Here is a 12573-nt window from a genome sequence, read left to right as displayed (position 1 = left end):
ATTAAATTAGTTGGCATACATTTTATTTATTTGTATTTTTCATGTTTTGTATTAAAGTTGTTGTAATTCATGTATTTTATTTTAGTAGTAGTAATTCTTATCCGAAAATTTTATCCGATTATGAGATATGAATAGTCGTGACATGTAGGAACCTGAAAATCTTATTATAAAATATTATCCAAATTAATTATTGAGGTAAAAAAATTTGTGAAAAAAACCAAAAAATGAATAGTAATTGCCCTTTGCCATGACAACGGGTGGAAACACACATTGCTTTTTGCAAGGGCAATCACTATTCACGTGAATAGTAGCTGCCCTAGCCCCCCTCTTGCCATGGCAAAGGAAAAATGGGTGGAGTTGCTCTTAGTGCTTCTTGTTTTATATGTCCTTGATTTCTGGTGAAATCTGTGTTTTTATCTCTCAAAGTCAGACAACATGTTTTGATTTCAACCAAAAAAAAAAGACAAGATGTTTTGGTGATAATGATGTTATTATTCACAAAGCCAAGAGCTGCAAAGACATCTTTTGATTAATTAATGTTTGACCAGAAGGTCTAGCCCAATCCAAACTAAACTACTAACATGACTAAAGTCTTATAAAAGTTCAAAGGAACTTTAAGGGCTCGTTTGGTATCCTATTTTGATCCAATTTTATAAACTCAAAACAAATTTTAAGTTTAAAGCCACAAAAACCATTTTGGTAGGCCCATTTTAAGTCCAAAGTCTAAAGGAACTCTCTCTCTCTCTCTCTCTCCCCTTTTCTTTTGTTAATTTCAATTTGGGAATCTAGGGTTTCTGATTTTAATTTCGAACTTTGTAGATCTTAAAAATAGTTTGGAGTTCAATCCAAACAAGGTTTTAGATCTTAAAATCAGTATTTAAAAACTCATATTTTAAAAATAAATCGTGATTTTTGAGTTCATTTCTTTGAATAGGATACCAAATAGGCCCTAAATTTTCAAATTACGATAAATTTCAACTCAAACTAGCTTATAAAACCCGCTTTTCCTATTGTGTTGTTGATGTTTATGTTAGATTAAGTTTTACATATTCGGAAAAGTGCCCAAAAAGAAATCCAAACAGCTAACAATTCGAAAAAGGCACAAAGTACATCAATTGACCCTACTTTATTCAAACATTTATGAAGCAACATTAAGGAGTTCCTAATTGCTGGCCTAACTGAACTATATGGCTTTCAAGTGGTAACATCATTATTAAGAGAAAAATTATCAATTTAGCTTTGGAAGAGTGCTATAAATAGAAATTGATTCCAAGTATCCGGAACACCGGGAAGACACCATTGGGTGCAATCCGTGCCGCGCGAACCTCCATACCCGTAGGCTGAAGGGTGACGACCTTTTCTTAATTGTGAAAGTGTTGTTATGTTCAGCAAATGAACTGGCTTTGACACTCTGTGCAGAACCCTTTCTAAAACAAGTTGTGCTGGATATGTGTACCTCCTGGATATTGCGTCCCCAGCAGCAGGGATGGACCCAGAAATCTTACCTCATAGGGTCATAGTGTAAAAGTTTGAAATTTTTTTTCGATCAAAATAACATTAGAAATGAAACGTTCATTCATAATTCACATAAAAAAAAAACAACATTATAAGCTACAATTGTCCACGACGATGTTTCATATTTTGAAAACATAGCATTATAGCTTCATTTTTAATACAAGCAAAAACATCATTCTCAACGTGAACAAGCAAATTATCACTCAAGTATTGATCTCCCATTTTGTTTCAAAGTAATAACTCACATCAATTAAAGAAAACACCAAATTTATACCAATTAACAACAAAAAATTCATAAATGAAACATCCAATAAATCAAAACAAAATAATAAAATAATAATTTCAATTCTATTAATTTAGGCTTAGTGTTAGAATTTACTTGAATTATAAGGTGGTGGACGCGGTGGCAACAATGGAGGAGATGAGGGTTAAGGGTAGAGTTCAGGATAAAAGAATTGGGGTTTTGGGAGTTGCTGGGATGGGTGAAGGGGTTTTAGAATAGTGGTGTTGTGTTTTTTTTTTTTTTTAAAGACCGGACCAAAACAACATTGTTTTGGCCAGGTCATTTTCAAAAAATTCCTCTGAGCTAAACGGCGTCGTTTGGCCAGTTCATTTAAAAACTCGCGAGGCCAAAACGACGTCGTTGCCGTTTAAAAAAAAAAAGAGAAGCGCAACGCTTCTTCTTCTTCCTCGTGCAGCCATTTCGTTCGGGCGGACAACAAGCAAGTGGAGGGCATCCATGGGGTAACACAGTCAGCAAGGGACCTTCAAGCTTATTTTCATAGAGTCCATAGGGTCGTTTGACCCAATTGACCCCTTGTGGGTTCGTCCACCTGGCTGTATTTGTCCTTACAATTCTCTGAGTTTGCATCACCCCATTCTCTTGGACTAGATGATCATTGGCACAAATAAAAAATGTCATTTTTAGGCAGAAAAAAAAAAAGAAGTTTGAAAAGTTTGAAATTCCAAGTATGGGAATTTTAATTGAGATTTTCTATTTAAACCCCAGACTTCTCTTAGTTCACCCCAATACTTAAATCATTAAGCTGTAAGATTTTTTATTGTGTTAAAAGACAAAAAAAGGTCATCCAACTTAAGACTTAACCCTAGTACATCTATACACACACCCACACACCCCACCGCTCTTCATATTAAGTTTTAGAAAAATACAAACTCCTCTACATTGTATTGCCAGAGACGTAGAACATTGAAGAGCATGCCTCTTTAAAATCTGCGTGGGAGCTGATGGAAAGACTTGTTGATTGTTTGGTTGTAATGATCTTAATATCTTCCCTTTGTTGATTGCTTTTGTTTTGTTTTGTTTTGTTTTTTTTATTTTTTTTATTTTTATTTTATTTTTATACCTGATATTTTGGTAAAGCTGTTCTCTTTCTCTAGAAAGTATGAAAGTTTGGATTTGGGGTTCCATTTGTTTATGTTTTTTTTTGCTGGGAATAGTGATATTATTGTCACTTCTGGACTTCCAGTATGCATCTAAACTCATAATCCTGCTGCTGCTGCTTCAATAGTTGGGTTATTTTTCTTGTTGCTTTTCCACTCTGATAAAAGCTTCAATATATTCTCCATTGATGGCCGATCAGATGGCCTACTCCTAGTGCAAAGTGTAGCAACCTCAAGTACCAGTTTTATCTCCTCTCGCACGGAACGTTCGTACCAACTTCATTCTCATTCTCATTGTAAATACCTCATTGTCATTATTAAATACTCAAGAGAGAGAATGATAAAATGTCTAGCAATTAGCATTAGAGCTTGCAGAACGTACGTCCTCCTCTAAGGGTAGCTTGTGGGGTTTAAATAGAAAGTTTCTTTTATTTCTTATTTTTTCAGCTTGGGGTGTATTTAAGGGTAATTTAGGAAGATAGTGGGGTTTTCTTAGAAATTATGAAATTTAAAATTAAAAGTTGGGGTGAACTTAGAATATGGGGTGAACTAAGAGAAGTGTGGGGTTTAAATAGAAAATCTCTTTTAATTATATGATGACATTCTAACTCCTACCTTTGGCTAAATGTTGTGCTCAGTGAAGAGTCATTGGATATATATAAAGTTTAGCTTTGGACATAAAAGAGTTTTCATTAGTAAAAGTCCAATTTTGATTTAGTGGTAATTCTCTTTCCAAAATTGAAAGAAGTCTTGAGTTTGAATCTCTGTCTAGATTATTAAAAGAAAAAGAAAAAAAAACTTTAGGAAGAGAATGCTAGCTTTTCTTCAATCATGGGAAGTTATAGATCAATATTTCCCTTATTATTTTAAGCAATTGTAATATTTAATTTAAAAAGAAAGATGTACACTCCCACTTTTATTCCCATTCACTTTTTCTCTCTCCCACAATGTGTTTTGTCTCCTCTACTATATATAGGGAGATTCTCCAATAAGTAATTAAGTTAAAGATTGGTTATTTTTAATATGCAACTTACATGCAATAAAACAGTCAAGATTAAAAATATATAACCAATTCTTGACATAAAATATTTATTAAATAATGTCCCATATATATATAACTACCTATCAACATGTATAACTTGTATATAATATGCTTCTAGTATATTTTAAAAAAAAAAGGGAATTAAAGCAAGATATAAGAAAGAGAACATACATGAAAGAGTTGAGGATGAGTGCAAAACTATATCGGATTATTTTTAAAATACAAGCTAAACCCCATCTAAAACAGTTTTCAGTTAAATTCCATCTATTCTACTTTTTTTTTCCCTTCATATTTCTCATCTTAATATTCTTTTATTTATCTTTATGGAGCTGCTAGCTAGCTAGTACCCAATCTTTTATCTTTTCTTTCATAAAATAAAATAAAATAAAAACAATAAACAAAAAATATAAAATTTGCCAAACGGGCTCTTGATTTTATCCCTAGATTAGTGCATAGGAGGCCCGACCCAATTACTTACTTCATATGATCTGGAGAAACACCCTGGAAGAAGACTTCAGTTTTACTAGAATCCACATTGAAGTCCACCCATGTAGCCCATGTCCTCAAAGCACTCTTATAGGCCACCATGCGATCCATGTCTTTGTATGTTCTTCCTCTATGTCGTACAAAATCCCACCTGCATTGCCACCAAAACATGTCCATGCATGTGACATTTAGACTTGAAATTATTAAGTTTTCTTTAGCAACTTCATGAAGTATGTAACTACGTATATGTAATCTAACGTACGGTTGTTTCCTTCCTGTATGAAGCCACCAATGCCATGTATCGAAGACCAAGACATCAAACGTTCTCCAAAAACTTCCATTTTAAATTGAATCAAGCACAAGACCACGCCCAATTTTCTCACGCACAATATCTACTAATAAGGCATTGCGGGAGAGCATGATTATGTTGGCGTGACTTGTGGACATTGACTTATTTTCCTTACACACCAAGGATTCCTATTTTATTTTTAATTGATTTACTTTAATTCCTGATTTCCTACTGTAAATAGATTTAGGAATTTATTATTTACTTGCCCATTCAGGTTTTGTTGTATTATAAATATGACCTCCTACAAGGAGAAGAATACATAGAAAATTCCCACAAACAAATATTCTCTCATAGTTTTCATATTTTAGCATGGTATCAGAGCGGCGATCTTGGAATTGCTGACTCTAGTTTCAAACCCCCGCCGCCGCTATGAGGGTTGATGATTTTTTCAACCCTCATGGAGGTAGCACCACCGACTCATTCTCTCATTCTCAACCAACTATAGCTGAGTTGAGTGCCCAAATGGCTCAGCTCCTACAGATGCAGACTTTGACCCGAATTTGATCCTGAATCAGAATCCTATTTTGATGACCCCGAACCCGATCCGGAATCGGGATCCTATTTTGACGACCCCAACCCCGACCTCGACTATGACGACGACGACCCCGACCCGACTCCGAAGACGACCTCGACCCCAACTCCGATGATGACCACAACCCGAATTTATCTATGATTGGACCTCGATCCCGATTTTGACTCCGACTCAGGCTCGAGTTCGGATCCCGATCCGAATTCCTACTCTAATATCCTATGCATCTTCCGCTGCACAGATTATGACTTCTCGACTAACGACACCGACACATGGACTAGATTGCGCATATTGTGGTGATCCGAGACACACTCGTGAGACTTGTTTTAAATTGCATGGCTATCCCGATTGGTGGGCTACTCTTAAAGATCGAGGACAATGCAATACAAACCAGTAATGGTACTGGTTATGGATTCCATACTTCCGATAAGATTGATTCCAGGAGTTGGATAATTGATTCCGGTGCAACTGATCATATGACGTTTGATCCTGATGATTTTCTGAATACTACACAACCTCGACGAACCTGTATTGCAAATGCCAATGGCGTTACTTATCCTGTGATGGCATTGCACTCTCATCCTCTCTCACACTGTCTAATACTTTACTTGTTCCATCTTTATCCACTAAATTGTTGTCCGTTAGTCAGCTTACTGAACAATTGAATTGTTGTGTACTCATTTACCCGAGTTTTTGTTTGCTTCAGGATATTCACACTAAGGAGATTCTTGGTCGTGGTACTAAGAGAGGGCGGCTATATTATGTCGATGACTTCAGTCTGGCATGGCTAACAGTGTGACGCATCCCTTTGATAGCAAACAAAAGAAAATTTGGTTGTGGCACCGTCGATTGGGACATCCGTCTTTTAGTTATATGAAGCATCTTATACCAGATTTATTCTCAGGTTTCAAGGACTCCACTTCACATGTGATACTTGTATTTTGGCTAAGAGTCACCGTGTGCCCTACCCGTTGAGTACGAACAAGTGTACTACTCCATTTACGTTAATTCACTCTGATGTCTGGGGACCTTCACCTATCACTGCTCCTTCTGGTGTTCGATGGTTTGTCACATTCATAGATGATTGTATACGGATGACATGGCTTTATTTGCTGAAGAATAAAAACGAAGTGTTTTCCCGTTTTCAGTCATTCCACAAACAGATGAAAACTCAATTTAATGCTCAAATCCAGATTCTTCGCTCCGACAATGGTGGAGAATTTGTCAATCATGACTTTCAGACTTACTTCCAACAACATGGAATTATCCATGAGACAACTTGTCCTCAGACACCGCAACAAAATGGTGTTGCTGAACGAAAGAATCGACATCTTCTTAAAACCGCCCGAGCACTTCTGATTGGCGCTCATGTTCCTCGCCATCACTGGGATGATGCTATTGTCACTGCAGTTCACCTAATCAACCGCATGCCTTCTGGTGTATTGACCTTTAAAACTCCCTTACAGGTGCTTGCGCAACACAGACCTCGCCCTCTGCTTTGGTACTCACACCCCGAATCTTTGGATGTGTGGCTTTCGTTCATCTCCACAAAAATCAACGTAGCAAACTTGATCCATGTGCGCCGTTGTGCTTTTGTGGGTTATGTCACTCATCAGAAAGGCTACCGTTGTTATCACCCTCTTACCCGACGTACCTATGTCACTTTGGATGTGACCTTTCTGGAATCTAAGCTGTTCTTCCATGACCCATCATCCAATTCTACGCTTCAGGGGGAGATACGAAATGAAGAGCAGAATTGGAGCAACTTGGAAAACGAAGAAATTCTCCTATGTACAGAAATGATTGATCATCCCGAGTCTGGAGCACAAGATTACTCTCTGCCGGCGACCAATCGCCCATTCGTAGCGATCAATTACCTGACCCACCTGATCCATACAAAGATATTTCTGATCCGAGTCTCACACCTACAAACAATACAGAACAACATGATGAAGACCCCCCTCTAACTCAACAGTACCAACAGACCAAGAATCTCCTGAGAATATCTTTGAGGTAACTACTCCTACTAGACTTGTGCATTTAGAGGATAAAACTATTGGATATCAATTACCTTTCAGGCAAAATCGTGGGAAGCCACCAAATCGCTATTCACCTGATATTGGCAAGACATCCAAGTATCCAATTGCAAATCATGTATCTACTGAGAAGCTGTCTGAACCACTCAAGGCTTTTGTGCATCAGTTGTCTGCTATCCATATTCCAACCAAGGTCTCTAAAGCATTGAAAGATCCTAAATGGGTCCAAGCTATAAAAGAGGAGATGAAAGCTTTTGAGAAAAATCAGACTTGGACATTGGAGACTATACCACGAGGAAAAAAGACTATTGGATGTAGATGAGTGTTTACTATAAAACACAATGCAGATGGATCTATCGAGCGATACAAGGCAAGACTTGTTGCAAAAGGTTACACACAGACCTATGGTATAGACTATGAAGAAACCTTTGCTCCAGTTGCAAAGTTAAACATCGTCAGAGTCTTATTGTCCCTTGCAGCTAATTTGGATTGGCCACTACACCAGTTTGATGTAGAGAATGCTTTTCTACATGGCGAACTCACGGAGGAGGTGTACATGGACATTCGTCCTGGCTATAATGCTACTCAGACTAGAACAGTTTGCAGGCTACGAAAAGCATTGTATGGGTTGAAACAGTCACCACGTGCATGGTTTGGACGGTTCACCATGGCAATGAAGAACAATGGTTTCAAACAGTGCAACTTAGATCATACTTTGTTCTTGAAACATCGGAAAGGGAAGGTAACAACATTAATAATTTATGTTGATGATATGATTATTACTGGGAATGATAAACAGGAAATATTACAGATACAAGACTATCTAGCTACAGAGTTTGAGATGAAGGATCTAGGTGGACTCAAGTATTTCTTGGGAATTGAGGTGGCTTGATCGCAGCAAGGCATATTTCTCTCTCAAAGGAAATATGTCTTGGACTTGTTGACAGTATTACAGGAATGCTAGATTGCAAACCTGCGGATACTCCTATTGTTCAGAATCATCATCTTGGAGAATATCCGAATCAAGTTCCAACTAACAAAGAAAGATACCAAAGGTTAGTGGGAAGATTGATCTATTTGTCACATACTCGACCAGACATTGCTTATGCAGTGAGCGTTGTCAGTCAATTTATGCACTCTCCAAGTGAAGACCACATGAATGCAGTTCTTCGGATACTTAGATATTTGAAGTCTGCACTGGAAAAGGACTTATGTTCTCAAAGCATGGTCATCTAAATATTGATGGTTATTCAGATGCAGATTGGGCAGGTAATGTAACAGATAGAAAATCCACATCGGGTTACTTCACATTCGTGGGAGGTAATTTGGTGACATGGAGGAGCAAGAAACAGAATGTAGTAGCTTTATCCAGTGCAGAAGCCGAGTTCAGAGGCATGACTAAAGGGATTTGTGAGCTTCTTTGGTTAAGAAAGTTGCTTACTGAACTTGGGTATAAACCTACATCTACAATGAATCTCTTTTGTGACAACAAGGCTGCTATAGCCATTGCACAGAATCCGGTTCAGCATGATCGTACTAAATATGTTGAAGTGGATCGACACTTCATCAAACAGAAGCTTGAGGCTAAAGTGTTTCAGTTTCCTTTTGTGAAATCCGAGGATCAATTGGCGGATATTTTGACAAAGGCGATTTCCAGTAAAGCATTCCACAATTCACTGGATCAGTTGGGCATTGGCGATATCTATGCACCAACTTGAGGGGGAGTGTTGGCGTGACTTGTGGACATTGACTTACTTTCCTTACACACCAAGGATTCCTATTTTATTTTTAATTGATTTACTTTAATTCCTGATTTCCTACTGTAAATAGATTTAGGAATTTATTATTTACTTGCCCATTCAGGTTTTGTTGTATTATAAATATGACCTCCTACAAGGAGAAGAATACATAGAAAATTCCCACAAACAAATATTCTCTCATAGTTTTCATATTTTAGCATATTAAACATCAAATTCCTACAAGTTTCCTCGAGGAAATGAGTTAGGATTAAGATAGGTGATCGGTCTGATTCCATTTAATTAATGTACAAAAACAAAAACAAGAGGGAAGACTTATAGGAAACTTGAGAATGGAGAGGCCTCCAGTCCTGATAAAGTTGTACTTGGCTTGTGGTGCTGACTTGTAAATCAAGCATGCGAGGGACTGCTATTGATTCAAGCTCAGTGAGTCCCCCACAAACAAGATGCGCTTCCCTCTAAATCTTCTTAAAAAGCCTCTACCACTGATCCTACACATATATATTTATAAACATTGGCAAATTTAGCCTTTTGAAACATATTTATAAATCGTTAATGTTTCATATGTTAAACTCGGTAATAACTTTCACCGCATTAATTCAATTTATAAAATTTATGTTTTGTTAACGGAAATATGTATTAATGTCGAATACAGTACAATACAATTTGCAAGATGACTTCGTAGACGATGAATAAACAACACAGGAGTTATATACTTTGGTATCTGGCATGAAGTGGGCTGCCATCTGTAATTAAGATAGTCATTGTCCGGTCTTCCATTGTTTTGGCAATTAAACTCCTTCCCTATGAAGGGACATGTTGTTGACTTGTAGAGAGGATTAGACCTATCATAAACCCATCTCCCATGGAAAAGGTCACAGCTGCCACTGTTTACTACATTGTTGCTTGGCCTAATATTATGGCTAAAAGGAACCTTGGATTTGGTGCAAAAGACAGAATACCAATGCTGCAACAGTTACACAAGAACAACCCATGTGTTAGAAAGAGCGATGGATTGTTACTTCTTAGTTGGAATTGAACAAACACTATGAGAGAATAGTTGTTTGTAGAATTTTCTGTGTATTCCTTTTCTCGTATGAGGTCATATTTATAATACAACGGGACCTTAGTGGACAAGTAATTAATAAATTCCTTCTTTTATTTATAGTAGGAAATAAAAAATTAAAGTAAATCAATTACAATTATAATAGGAATCCTTGGTGTGTAAGGAAGGTAAATTTAGGATTTAGGGTTTAGATAGTGGAACATGCGTGTCTCTAATACCCTAACTTAATTTGCCTTTTACTCTTACTTAATTGCTTTCTTAGTTGTTTTATTAAGGGCTTGGAATTAAAAAATAATCAAATGAAACTCACATCAGCATATAGCGTTTGTTTTTCCTTCTTAAAACATTAATTAATAAATGTATTAAGGCAAAAAATCACTTTTGATCCTTATAATTTGGCACTTTTACCATTTTGGTCATTGTCGTTTCAATTTGGCCAATTTTGTCTTTGTGGTTTCAATTTGAAGCAATTAAGGACAATCCCCAATTCCTGTCAATTTTTTTAAACTTCTGTTAGTTGTGGAGGGGTAATTCCATCAAAAAAATTATGGGAGTTTCACTAAAACACCCAAAATGGGAGTTGAAATTATAAAAAAACCCAAGTACTATTTAAACATATAAACACACCCAAAACCCATCATTACACACACTCAAAACCCATTTATAAACACACCCAAAAAGTTGACTTTGGGGTTGATTTTGGGTGTGTTTCTATGTTTAAATAGTGCTTGGGTTTTTTTTTATAAATACATGTCTAGGATTGGGTTTATTTATAAATTTGTAAAAAATTATTTCATTTTAAAATAAATATTAAAGACAAATAAATAAATAAAAATCTTCAAATTGAAAAAAATAACGACAAACCCAGTCAAAGCCAATTCCACCCCATTGCAACCTCCCCACACACCAAAAATTTAAAACAAAAATAATAATAACAAGAACAAATATATCTTAAAGAATAAAATAACAAAAAATTCAAAAAAATAAAAACTAGCTGAAACTTCCTTGCAACTACTTGATGCTATGGTTCATATCAGAAATTTCACAACATACAATAGAAATTTAACTCATAAAAAAGAACATTATCTCATTAGGTCATCACGACTTAGTATCGTATTATTTTCATGATTTATATCCTTTGTCATTACTTATCAAAAACTTCAATCTTTAGAAATCAATTTCAAGGTCCCTAGTCATTATTTCCTTGGACCCAGAAAAGAGGGATGTAGAGAAAAGTTTTCAAGGAGCCAATCTAACCATCTTGGCACCCCAATTCCATTTCGGAAACAGCGGTTTTCCACGATCCCATCACCCTTGACAACAATCTGCACTCCAAGCCTGTTGGCATGGCACAAGGGATCTACATATATGATACAAAGAACACATTCACTGCTTGGCTTGGCTTCTCATTTTCTCTGAACAGCACAGACCACCAAGGCAGCATAAATTTCATTGGGGCCGATCCCATTTTGATTAAAACTAGGGACATATCGGAGACTTTTTCATGCACCGGGGAATCGCAGCCATCAACACCGATGCATATGAAGGTGAAGAATACTTCATGCTCAAGGTGGATATCAAGTTTTATGTGTGTTGGTAAATTTGAGGTAGTTACATTAAGTATAAGGGGTTTTGATATGTGAGAACTGAGAATGCTGTTCAAATATGTTCTGTTTCATGGAGTGTTTATAATTTTAGAGTTTGCTAAGCATGAGCTTAGTCCATGAACAAGTATATGATCGAACAGTCACCCTTGTATTTCTGGATCCTTTTTCCTCATATATATTGATAGCTCTGTTTGACAAAGAAGCTGCATTTTGATTTAGTGCATGGATTTTATTTTACTTTTGATGTAAGAAAACAGAAGTTACTAAAATCTTATAAGACTAGAAGTTCAAGCATAGAGGTGATCTAATTAATTAGCATCTAATCGTGATCAATGGACGATTAAAAACAGAAGAGAAAAATTAAACGACTCCCAGAATTTGGGATAGGGGATGTACTTGAAACATTTAGCCTGTCACTGGGATTTTTCAGGCTTTTCTTTCATTCCAAGTGTCTAAATCATATAAGAAGTAAAAACAATCACATCAATCTGGTTTTTTCTCGACAAAATCACATCAATATGTTGAAAAGCAGATTGTGAATATGAAGTAGCTTGGAGGCAACTTGAGGACTTATTAGTCAAAGGGATTGGTGAGGGAAAGCATGAGGTGGACTTGGACTGTCTCAGCCTCTCCTTGTGCCCAAATCAATATCTGTTTATACCCAAAATGAACAGCCAATGAACGACGAACACGTGGCTAAACCATGGCCATATGGTGCCTTCGGCACATACCTTCGGTAGAAGACCTACCGATCGCAACGTTAGGGCAACCTCGCCCCCCTGGAC

The 12573-nt window shown here is 36.6% G+C and overlaps 1 pseudogene; it reads right to left on the bottom strand.

The window, feature by feature from the left end:
- Nucleotides 1-1233: 1233 nt before the first annotated feature.
- On the bottom strand, nt 1234-10110 carry LOC103328287 (protein trichome birefringence-like 43; annotated as a pseudogene).
- Between the last annotated feature and the right edge of the window lie 2463 nt (nt 10111-12573).

The sequence above is a fragment of the Prunus mume genome, linkage group LG4, assembly GCF_029339155.1.
Source record: "Prunus mume cultivar Tortuosa linkage group LG4, ASM2933915v1, whole genome shotgun sequence".
NCBI classification, from domain to species: Eukaryota; Viridiplantae; Streptophyta; class Magnoliopsida; order Rosales; family Rosaceae; genus Prunus; species Prunus mume.
The sequence above is the reverse complement of the archived record's forward strand: the minus strand, read 5'-3'. Positions and strand labels throughout refer to the sequence as shown.